The sequence below is a fragment of the Vulpes vulpes genome, chromosome 10 (assembly GCF_048418805.1).
Source record: "Vulpes vulpes isolate BD-2025 chromosome 10, VulVul3, whole genome shotgun sequence".
NCBI classification, from domain to species: Eukaryota; Metazoa; Chordata; class Mammalia; order Carnivora; family Canidae; genus Vulpes; species Vulpes vulpes.
The window spans coordinates 74,698,984-74,711,023 of NC_132789.1; positions in this window are offsets into that span (position 1 = coordinate 74,698,984).

Genomic DNA, 12,040 nt, shown 5'->3' on the forward strand with positions numbered 1-12,040 from the left:
GATCATGGTTTTAACAATTTTAACAGGGTGACATTGGGCAAGATTACTAGCTTAGCATTTTAGTATTATAGAGTTTGGGAATCAGGAGAATAATGGCTATTCTATGGGTCAAGACTCCTCAGTTATGAGTGACATGTAACCTTAAGCTGACATAAGGCTAAAGGAAATCTGTGAGATAATATGAGCTGAAAAGTCCATGCAAGTGGAGCTATCTACCTTTAGGTGGGTCTGGGTCTCACTATGCTTTCTTTGGTTGAGTATATTCTCAGGTCCATTTAGTAACCCCTGTCCTCTTCAGACTTCTAACACCTGACCAATGTGGGAAAGAGTCGGCTTCCTAAATAGATGAACCAAAAGTTCTAGGCTTGAGTCTTGTCATCGATTACCCCCAGTTGGTTAAGAGTCCACATCTGAATCACTAGCTGTGATAAGAGGATTGGAATACACTAATTGGCTTAGCCTGTGTCACATGCTTATCTCTCAGCCTGAGGCACGCGGTGAAAAATGATTTCTTAAAGTCAAAATCAAGGGTATACCATAAGAAGGGGACTGGATGCTGAGCAGATAAATAAGGCAAAATAAAGCAAAGATAAAGAAAAGAAGAACAGAGAAGAGAAAAATAGAACAAAATAACCTAAAACTTGTAAGTCTACTAGAGCTACCCTGAAATATTAAAATATATATTAAACTATATAATTTACAGATACTTATCTGCTAGAGTAGTTTCCTCCTACTCCAGAGTTGGGAAAAGGCAAGATGTTATTTCACTCATTTTAATATATTTTTATATATCGTGTGTGTGTGTATGTGTTTAATGGGCATTAAACTCTTTCTATAATATTTGGTCAATTAAAATATTTCTTTTTGGAAAAAGTATTTTTGAAAGTCTCCTACATTATATTCAAAAGAAGCAAAAGGTTCTATTATGAATAGTCTCCCCCCCATCTCTGTTCCTTGCCCATCTGGTTGTCTTTGCCAAAGGCATGAAGTCTTACCAGTGTCTGGTATAGACTACTAGAAATAGTTTTTGCCTGTACAAATAGTGACCTATTTTATCTCCCCCTCCCTTCCTCAGTGCCTTCCTCCTTCTTCTCTCCCACTCTTCCTTCTGCTTCTACACAAAATAGTAGCATATTTTATATATCCTACTTCATCTTACATTTTTCAGTTAAAATATATCCTTGGACATTTATCCATAACTCTCTATATATGTATATATGTGTATGTGTGTGTGTGTGTGTGTGTGTGTGTGTGTATAGGACATTTTTGTACTTTTGTGTTATATACTGTTAATTTATTGGTTTGACAAATATTGCAGTATGTGTTTATTATATGCCAGGCCTTGCTGAACAAAACAGAAAACAGAATGGGCAAAAATAACTAATGGATATTTTTAGAACATAGTAATGGGAGCAGACAGTAAAAAAGAAAGAAAATAAGCCAGTTCTGTAGGTTGATGGAAAATGATAAATGTGGGACTCCTGGGGTGGCTCAGTGGTTGAGCGTCTGCCTTTGGCTCTGGTCATGATCCTGGGGTCTTGAGATTGAGTCCCACATCGGGCTCCTTGCAGGGAGCCTGCTTCTCCCTCTGCCTGTGTCTCTGCCTCTCTTTCTGTGTCTCTCATGAATAAATAAATAATATGTTTAAAAAAATGATAAATGCTATGGAGAAAAACAAAGCAAGCAAGAGGGATATAGTGCGAGAGGTCAAATGTTTAGATCAGGAAAGGGTCTCACTAAGGTGACATTTGAGAAAAAAGAGAAAGAAGTTGAAGACAGGGAGAGAATCCTACAATTATATGGGCTAAGAATATCCCAGGCAGAGGATATAGCAAGTACAAAGGGCCTGAAGCACAGATGTACCTGGTATGTCCAAGAAAAAACAGAGGTCAGTTTGGACTGAATAGTGAGCAAGAGAGTGACAGGAAATGATGCTGGAGAGGCAGTGGGGCAGATCATGCATGGCCTGTGGCAATTGTGATTTGGCTTCTCCTCTCCATGAGATGAAGAAACAGTAGAGGGTCTTCAGCAGAGGAATAATGTGATTTTTACTTACATTTAAAAACCATCACTGTGGTCAACTTATGAAGAATAGACTGTCGGTAGGGAGGGGCAAAGTTGGAAACAAGGAGACTATATTAATATATTTTTCCAAATGTTTCTGCTTTATTGAGTATCTCAAGAATGGATGTCAAATTTTATCATAAGCTTATTTTAGCAAGTTTGGAAACAATTATTATGTTTATCCTTTGATCCTACTAATAAGGTGATTATAGTAATAGATTTCCAAAGAAAGAATCAATTCTGCATTCCGAAAATAAACCCCACTTGGTCTCAGTATATTGTTTTTAATATGCTTCTGATTATAATAGTATTTATATGGTATTTCTTAATTTATCTTCATCTTATTGGTTTGTAGTTTTCTTTCTGTGAAAACTTTTGTGGGGTTCTGCATCAGTGTTTCCATTACTGCATAAAAAAAAATTAGAAGCTCTCTTCTCTCTTCTGTGGTCTGGAACAATCTGAAATAGTATGAGAATTAGCTATTCTTTAAAGGTTTATTAGAACTCCTGTGAACAAAGTGAGCCTTGGGGCTTTTCTTGGAATAGGTAGGAAGATGAAGCTAATTAACAAATGTTTTTATGTATTCTTTAGTTATTGATAGTTTAGGTTTTCTCTCTCTTTTGAACAGTTTCCACAAGTTACACTTTCCTAGGAAGTTATCCACCTAAACCAGATTTTCAAATTAATTTGCAAAGTTGTTAATCAGAGTCATCTGATATGATTACTTAAATTTCCTACTTGTAATTATTTCTTATTTTTTTGTGTTTATGTCCTTTTCTTGATTGTATTAGTCAATAGTTTGTATTATTGTATGTTGATGTGTTTTGTTGCATTTTTAAGACTATCTTTTGTATTTGTTAGATCTCCATATTTCTTGTATTCAAATTTACTAATTTTTGGTTTAATATTTAGTCATCTTCTTATTCCTCATGTTTATCTTATTAATCTGCTTCTATTTTCATGTCAATTCATTTATTTTATATTATTTTTGTTTATTAATATAAGTAAGTATGATTTCACTGATTGCTGGGTTTTTTTGTTTGTTTTTTGTTTGTTTGATGATTTCTCTTTTAACTGAATCATACAAGTTCTTTTATGTAAGGGTTTGTTTTTTTGTTTTGTTTTTGTCAGTTTGTAGGTTCTGCAATTTTGATTTATGAATATCCTCTTTGACCCAACAGGTGTTTGACAGAGAGCTTCTGATTTTCTGGGGTTGTAGATGATCTTGTTTTCTAGCTTTGTTATGCTCCATGGGGATCAGGTAAGATTTTTAGTGCTATTTCTACTTTTGGGTGTTTTCTTTTTTTTTTTTTTCAATGTTTCTTTGACCTAAATTTGTCTTTTTTGATGACTATTAATTGGATACCTGAAAATAGAGCTATTCTGTTTATATTCTTAATATGTATCCATTAGAGCCATCATATTCATTTGTTTTTTAGGTCTTCTAAATCCTTTATATATATTTTTGTACTTTTGGTATATTATGGACTAACATGAGATAAGTCTCCACCTGCTAATATGTTAGTTATAATATTTCCAATTTCCCATGTTTGTATCGTTATATTCTCTTATATAAACACACCTTTGTTCATCTGAATCCTGCAGCTAAGTGGATTCAGTTTTCACCATTGTTCTTTTGCCAAAGTTTTTTTTTTCCATTTATGAGTTTCCTTGAGTTTATTTTCTAGTAGATTCTTCATGATGTTTCATGTGAAATATTCTTTGGATTCTTTAACATTTTAAACTGTTGTTTTCTTTATACTTGAATGGCATTTTGTCTAGCATTAGGTTATAGGGTGACGTTTATTTAAGATTTTGTAGATTGTATGTTGCTTTAAAGAAGTTCAAGGCAACCCGATTTTTAAATTTTATTGTAAGTCACTTTACTATCTTCGCTAGAGAACCAAAGTGTTCATCTTTGTATTCTAATAAGTTGTTAGTATTAAAAATATAGATTTACTTTTTTCTCGAAATAGCATACCTTCCCAGTAGGAAGATTACATTCTTTTGTTATTCTTGGAAATCAGTCCTTATGGCTTTTTTTGTTTTTTGTTTTTTGTTTTGTTTTTAGAGAGAGAAAGAACATGAGTGGGAGCAGGGAGGGGCAGAGGGAAAGGAAGAGAGAAATTTAAGCAGGCTCCATGCTCAGTGCAGAGTCCAATGCAGGGCTCAGTCTCACTACCCTGAGATCATGACCTAAGCCAAAATCAGGAGTCAGACATTTGACTAACTGAGCTACCCAAGTGCCCCTGTGTTTATACATTTTAACATCTGTTCTATTTCATTGCTTTGGTTTTATTTTTCTGAGACTCCAGTTATGTGTATGTTGGATTTTTTTGCCTGTTCATAACTACTCGTGTTCTTTCTCTCTTTCCTCCTCCCCTTTTTCCTCTCCCTCTTTCCCCTCTCCTCCCTCACACTCTTCATTATCCTGAACTTTCTTCCATTTTATTTTGTTCACTTTTCTTATGTATGCTCTTTGTTTCTATTACTGTATTTCAGCAGTGTCTATACTCTCTAATGCTCCTTCTAATTTCAGTTTCATTACTTGGTTTTATATTTCTTTCACTTTTTTTGTTCAGATCTCTGTGAGCTCAGATTCTATTTCCAGTTTCCTGACCTTTTATTCCCTAGGGTCATGTATTCCAGGTTGTGTTCTTGCTTCATAGAAGCAATTGGCACATTAGTAGCAGCAGTGTGCCTTAGTGCTTGAGTCAGAGTCAAATATTAGTCAAAGTTTTCATCTCTTCCATTGAAACATACTCAATATTGTTTCTGGTGAGTCTTCTTCACCTACCATTGTGTTGTGACTCCTTTTCTTATTTTCTTGATTATAGTATCTCTGTGTAATATCCTTATCTGTTCTGTTTTGATTGCTCATTTTGAAGCAGATAAAAAAAAAAAAAAACCTTTTTTTTTTTTTTTTTTTTTAAGTCTGTGATTTGTAGGAGGTTTCTCTGTGTGGGCAGGGAAGACCTAAGACCATACTTTAGTTGAGTAAGATATTTATTTATTTATTTGTTTATTTATTTAGGACCCAGGTGGTTGTGTAGGACTTTTTTTAACCTTTAGGTCTCTCTAGCTAATAGAAAGTCAACTCTGGGGATGGTTCATGATGTAAACTCTTTTTTTTCCCCCATTGTCACAGCCAATTTCTTGCAAAAGTTGACTTTTCTGTTATTCCTCCTTTGGTTTTTGGAATCAAATCAGATGCAAGGAAACTCCTATCTCCAGCTGGTATACATCACTCTTGTGGTAATAGAGCAGGTATTTAGGTTTTAACCTTATGTTCAAGAAAGAATAATTTAAGAGCTCCTTCTGATACCTGCCCCTGAAGGACCATCCCCTATTCATCTTCCTGGAGGTACCTCATATGATCTATACTGCTGTTGACAGCCACTCCATCCATTTTCAGATTTAAGGTCACTGGTCTCCTAATTTTATAAGAAATTAAGCTTAAGTTTCTTATTCACATTCACATAGTTTCTTAAGGGAGGAGAATTTCCAACAGGATAAAGTGAAAATACTAACTTTATACTGCCATATTAGAACTAAAAATATTTATTTCCATAGTTTTAATCCAAACACTTGTTTAAAGTATTTCAACCATGCCCTTTGTTTTGATCAGAAGTAACCATGTCTCATGTAACCCAAATTGACAACAATGTTTTCATTTAACAAAATGAACAATAATTTATCATAATATATTGCAATGTAATATACTATATAATATAAAATATGTCATTATTTATGAATAGTAATGAATATATTTGTTAGTAATAAATTATTTATGATAATTATTAATATATCCTATCTTACATTAATTAATATATCAATATATAATATATGTAATAAATGATCACTTATCCCAATCTCTTTTCTTTCAATTTTATTTTTATTTTTTTCTTTCAATTTTAATAATCAACATATTTCTAGGAATTCTTTTTAAAAATGATTAAATAAATAAAGCCAGCTTTTACCTTATAAGATTCACATTTCAGCCTTTATTTTAAAAGAAAAATAGGAACTAATGGTCCTAAGATCTATAGGATTAAACATCTAATTTTAAATTTTGTTTTTCTTTTCTTAGTAAAAATAACAACACAACTAGAAATATAGTACCTTAAAACTGTCATTGTTTGATAACTTTACCTAATTTCTGAGACTGTTAGAAAATGTTTATGGATATGAGCATATAATTCAATCAGCACCATCAGTGTATGGAATTAAATCCAAGCCCACCATATGATTAATTTTATTTGGAGAGCTATGTCTAATTGGAGAAACTAATAGAAAACTTGCCCTGAATTATGTGAATTGGAACTAAGAGAAAAAATCTTTAATGGGATTTCCAGGAATAATATCAAGGTTATAATAGTAAATTCAGAAATGACGATCTATCACATTCCTTTCTCTGCCCACCTCATTTCTTTAAAACCCTTGAATTATTCCCCATTCCTCTTAGAATAAAAATCAAAACTTCTTAACATAGCCAATGATGCTCTCTGTGGTTTGGCTCTTAACTACATCTCTTGTTCTATCTTACATCATGCCTCTGCATTGCTTTTTTGGAGCAGAAAAATCTTACTTCCCTCATACTTGGCATGTGCTTTCTCACCTCAGGGCCTTTGCACCTGCTCTTCCTGCTGTCTGCAGAAACTTGTTCCTTATTTTTGCTTGTTTAACTAATAGTCATCCGTCAGCTCTCAATTCAGGTGTTTCCTCTTCAAAGAACCCTTTCTTGGCCTCCTGTACTAGCTGCCCAGTTATATTTTCTCACAGAATCCATACCTTTTCTTTGTAGTTCTCTTGTCTCTTCCACTAGCCTAATGGTAGTTTTCATGTCTGGTCCAAGAGCATGGCTCTTTTTGTACAGTGTCCTATTCCCAGTGCTTATCACCATGCCTATTACATAGTCAGCACTGTATAAATATCTGTTGAAAGAAGTAATAATGACATTTAGCATCTATTGAGTGCTCAGTTTGTGTCAGGTATCTGTGCTACCTTAACACAGGAAAAGCCAATCTTCCTTTTAGAAAATAGGAAGTAAAGCAAAGGAAAAAGAGGGAAAAAATGATAAGTGTCCTTGAGGAAGAATTTTTGATCTTGTAAAGTTCTACATATTTTCTTCATATGTTGGTTGAATATGAAGGGTACCCAGGAGTCTAGAATTTGCATCAAAACTATATAAACTCTTAAACTTATAAAAATGAGCAGGGAATCTAATGATGGGTTTTAGAAGATATATTTGGCATTTTCTGCTTATAATTGGATTAGAATTATGAGCAGATCAAAATTCCCCACACATTTCTTATTTCTACCCTTGATCCTGTACTAAATCAGAAAGCCTGAGGTGGCAAGGGGGCAATACATTTTTTTTAATGTAATGTAATCTGGGCCTTTGTCTTCTGGAACCTCATGAGAAGTTCGCTTTGGATTTTGATTTTTAATTTCTCATGTTTATTCCACTTTGCTGTGCCTGCTGGAGATGGCTCCACATAGATCTACTTTGAATTTTGAGAGGAGAAAGTACAGACACTAAAAATTATAGAAGGTTAGAGCCAGAAGGGGCTATAGAAATTATCTTTCAAAGCCTGTTCATTTTGCAGATGGAGAAACTGCAAGAGGGAGAGCATATGTTCTGGAACAGTGGTGAGAACTCTGGTTTCCATGCCTCCTTCCCAGAGTCCATTCCCAACCACAGTTGGTGATGGAGAAAGACAAGCGTTAAACCCCATGTTGAGCCTTGTATATCAAAACTTGTTTCTTATTGACTTGGCTTAATGATAGAATGATGGGGGAAAAAATCACATCTTGAAAATACATGGAATTTATATGGACACTATAATAATAATCTAAAAGCATTTTAACTTCCAAGTCTATTTTCCTTAAATTTGATTTTTTTATATCATAAGAAGATACCACTTTGATCCACATGCTACCTATACGGCAGAGCTTTGGCATAAACCTATCTATGTTCAGTTTCTGGCTCTTCCACTTATTAGCTGAAACGTTGGGCAGATTTCTTACAACTAAGAACCTTGATGTCTTTATCTGCAAAATTGAAATATTAATATGTGTTCTGCCTAAAATATTGTTTGATAAGTCAACATGCAGACAAATATGTATTTAATAAATAAATAAATAAAATACTTCATAAATAAATACTTCATAAATAAAATACTTCATGCCATGAGGATTAGATGATATACTGGTGACTGTCATATACCAAGTGTGTGCTAAGTCTTAATTTCCTTCCTTTTTCTAAAACTAGTGGAGCTACTCAAGTCAACTTGGATGAGGTTTTGCTTTTCACCCTTCAGAGGCAGGCTATTTGAGATCTCATACAAAAGGTACTATTGGAAATATTCCATGTCAGTGTTACTTGACATGGAACATGTACAGGGAATTTTTTTTGTTTTTGCACTGAGTATTTAAGTGGTTTATAAAATGACCCCTATAGTGGTTGCTGCTATAAAATGACAGGAAAATGTGCACACCTTTATGATTGAAAATTGCTGCTTACCGGCACACCAAACTTTTATTAATGTATTGATGGAGAGTATTTGCATACTAGGTTTAAAGTTCTGTCAGTTTAATAGATTTGACTATCAACCAGAAAATAACAGATTTTTAGTGTAAACCTGCAAGTCAAATTCAGTCTACCTCATGAAGCAGATTAAATTCTTCAGAAGGAGGCAATTTTTACATGACACTTGAAGAACATACCACTTCAGGCTGAAATACTGTTTCAAACCTGCGGATTCTGGCTTTTTCTGCTTAAAACCCTATAGCTTTGGGAGTAAGGCAATAGAATTCAGTGGGATAATTAACACTATATTTCTCTAGTTCCTAGAACCATGAAGAAGAAGCGAAATTAATTTCCAGGTGTCATAGTGTGGTTGCAAAACCATTGAAGTTGAAACTCAGAATCTTGGGTTTTCTCCTAGCACTCTATGGCCCTGGACAAAATTACCTACCTCTTTCAATTCTCGGTTTCCTTATTGGTAAAGTCATAGATGTGGAATAGACTCTCATGAAAGGTATAAAATTCTGAGTCTGCCTCACTTACTAGACAGATGCCTTCCCAACAGCCATCAGGGCCCAGCCCCTGGCATCTCGTTGTCTTCCAAGGTAATCTATAATACGTTTATTTGTACCTTCTTCTTGCACATGACATGCCTTAGAACTTTTAGAGACAGCATTTTGTGTACCCCTCACTCTTGTCTTTTCTAGGCCAGATATCTTTATTACTCTATGCTGATGTGCTTTCAAGTTATTTTACAGACCTGGTTGTGTCCTCTGAACAAGCTCCCAGTGCTCATGGTCCTCTTGTAGGCTGTATGCCTTGACTTCAATATATAATACTCTCTATAGAACATCCCCAGGGCAGGGGACAGATTACGGCTTCTTATCTAAAAATCTATCTCTGTGTTCTCCATCTTGTCTACAAGAGGTCTTAAGACAATGACCCATTAGCCTGGAAAGCTCTTACCAAAGAAAACTATGTATTTCATTCAGGATAACTCATTAAAAAAAAAAAAAAGGATTCCAGGGGGATTTCCAATTATTTATGTTTTCACTACTAATTGCTTACAACCTATCTATTCAAACATCTCTGTTAGAATTTTCTTCAGAAATGGATATCAGACTCATTGATCTGTAGATCTAATGTTTCTCCTTTTTTTTTTTGTGGGTATGAGTATATTTACCCATGTTCCATATACTGGATTATTTCCCATTTGTCTGTGTACACTAAGAGCACCTAAAATGGTCCTATCTGTTCATCATTTTCTTGACTTGAAATTTTTTTTCAAAGTTCCTAAATGCTCTTGTTTCATCATTCCACCTCTCACATCCTCTAAACCAGAAGCTGCAAAACTAGCACTCAGAAAATCTGAATTAGAATGCCTCTGGGCAGGGTATCCACTCTCCAGTCCACCCAGTGCTTACCAAGTGTTCTGTTTTGTTAACCTAGCATTTTCATACATTTTTGTGGCAAGGCTGGTCCATGAAGTGTTTGGAGTCTGCAACCCCTGTGAGTTCTACCTGTTTCAACTTGGAGATTATTTTTCTTAGTAGTGAAGAAGAAAGCACAAAAGGAGTTGTTGCCAAAGACATCCATACCTCTGCTCACACTGTGCTCTCTCTCTGTCTAAAATCCTCTTCTCCACTTCTCCTATGTTGTCAGAATCTTCCAACATTATCTCATATGATAGCAGTGATAACAACAGCTATTTATTGTGCACCTACTGTGACCTAGGCACTGTGGAGGGGATGTGAGAATGAATGAGACCTGGTTCCAGCCTCAGACTCTTAGTGCAGAGTAAGGCAGTGAGGTGTAAGTCTGTACTTACAACACGGTGTGTACTGCGATGGTTTTGCACATGGTCTCAGGAGTCAAACTGCCTAGATTCAAATACTGACCCCAATACCTAGTGACCAGTTACCCTGCCAAAAGTTTTTTGAACTGCTCTGTGTCTCAGTTTCCTCGTTTGTGACTGAGGATAATAGTCATCCCCCTTATAGAAGGATCAAATATAGAGGATCAAATAAGTTAATGCATATACAGTACTTAAAATAGTACCTGGCACCTATAAAATCTCAGTCAGTGTTTGCTATCATTTTTTATCATTATTAAATTATAAGTGCAGTAAGAAAAACTTCTCTGACCCCCTTCTTGTCCCCATAACCACTCCATGTATGGCTCTTCTTTCTGCTTGCTATTTTGTTCTGCATATACATTTATAACAGCCAACACTGAAATGATAGAATGTAATGGTCTCTCTCCAAGGTACTGGCTAATAATAAATTGAAATCTTTCCTCTTGTTTGTTTTAAAGAGTTGTTGAATAAAAAATTTAAAAAAAAATCCAAAAAAAAAAAAAATCTTTAGGGATCCCTGGGTGGCGCAGCGGTTTGGCGCCTGCCTTTGGCCCAGGGCGTGATCCTGGAGACCCGGGATCGAATCCCACGTCAGGCTCCCGGTGCATGGAGCCTGCTTCTCCCTCTGCCTGTGTCTCTGCCTCTCTCTCTCTCTCTGTGTGTGACTATCATAAATAAATAAAAAATTAAAAAAAAAATCCAAAAATAAAGAGTTGTTGTTTCAAGGTCACCTTTTTACTTAGTGTTCTCACTCACTGTCTTCTTGGCAGCCCCGAATTCCATCTCCAGGATTATTTGGACTTTCCTAAATATAGCAACTAAAAGCTTAATTATTGATACAGCATGGGGTCTTTAGAATCCCACCCCAGAACTAACTTCCAGTCTCTCGTTCTGATTGGCCAGTGCCCTAGCTATATAGTTGTTAAGTATTTCGAATTTCACCCCATTTTATTCCTCTGCAATTTATATAGAATATAGGCTCACAATCCTTTATCCATGGTTCCAAAATTAGAAAAGAACTAAAAACCAACTTTTCTTTTTCTTTCTTTCTTTCTTTCTTTCTTTCTTTCTTTCTTTCTTTCTTTCTTTCTTTCTTTCTTTTCTTTCTTTCTTTCTCTTTCTTTCTGTCTTTCTTTTTCTTTCTTTCTTTCTTTCTTTCTTTCTTTCTTTCTTTCTTTCTTTCTTTCTTTCATCTTTTTTCTTCTCTTTCTCCCTCCCTTCCTTTCTTTCAGTAAACTCACAAATCTTAACCTGAACTGATATATGGACTCTGCAATCTTTGTTATCTTATTTAGTGTTACACTAATATGTTTTGTCATAAAACTGTTAGCAAATTTATCATAAGCACTGTGTCAGACTGTATTGGGAATAAATTATGGAATAAAATTATATACATTGTTTAAAATCTTTAAAAAAAAAAAAAGGCGGGGGGGATCCCTGGGTGGCTCAGTGGTTTAGTGCCTGCCTTTGGCCCAGGGCATGATCCTGGAGTCCCGGGATCGAGTCCCATGTTGGGCTCCCTGCGTGGAGCCTGCTTCTCCCTCTGCCTGTGTCTCTGCCTCTCTCTCTCTCTCTCTCTCTCATGAATAAAT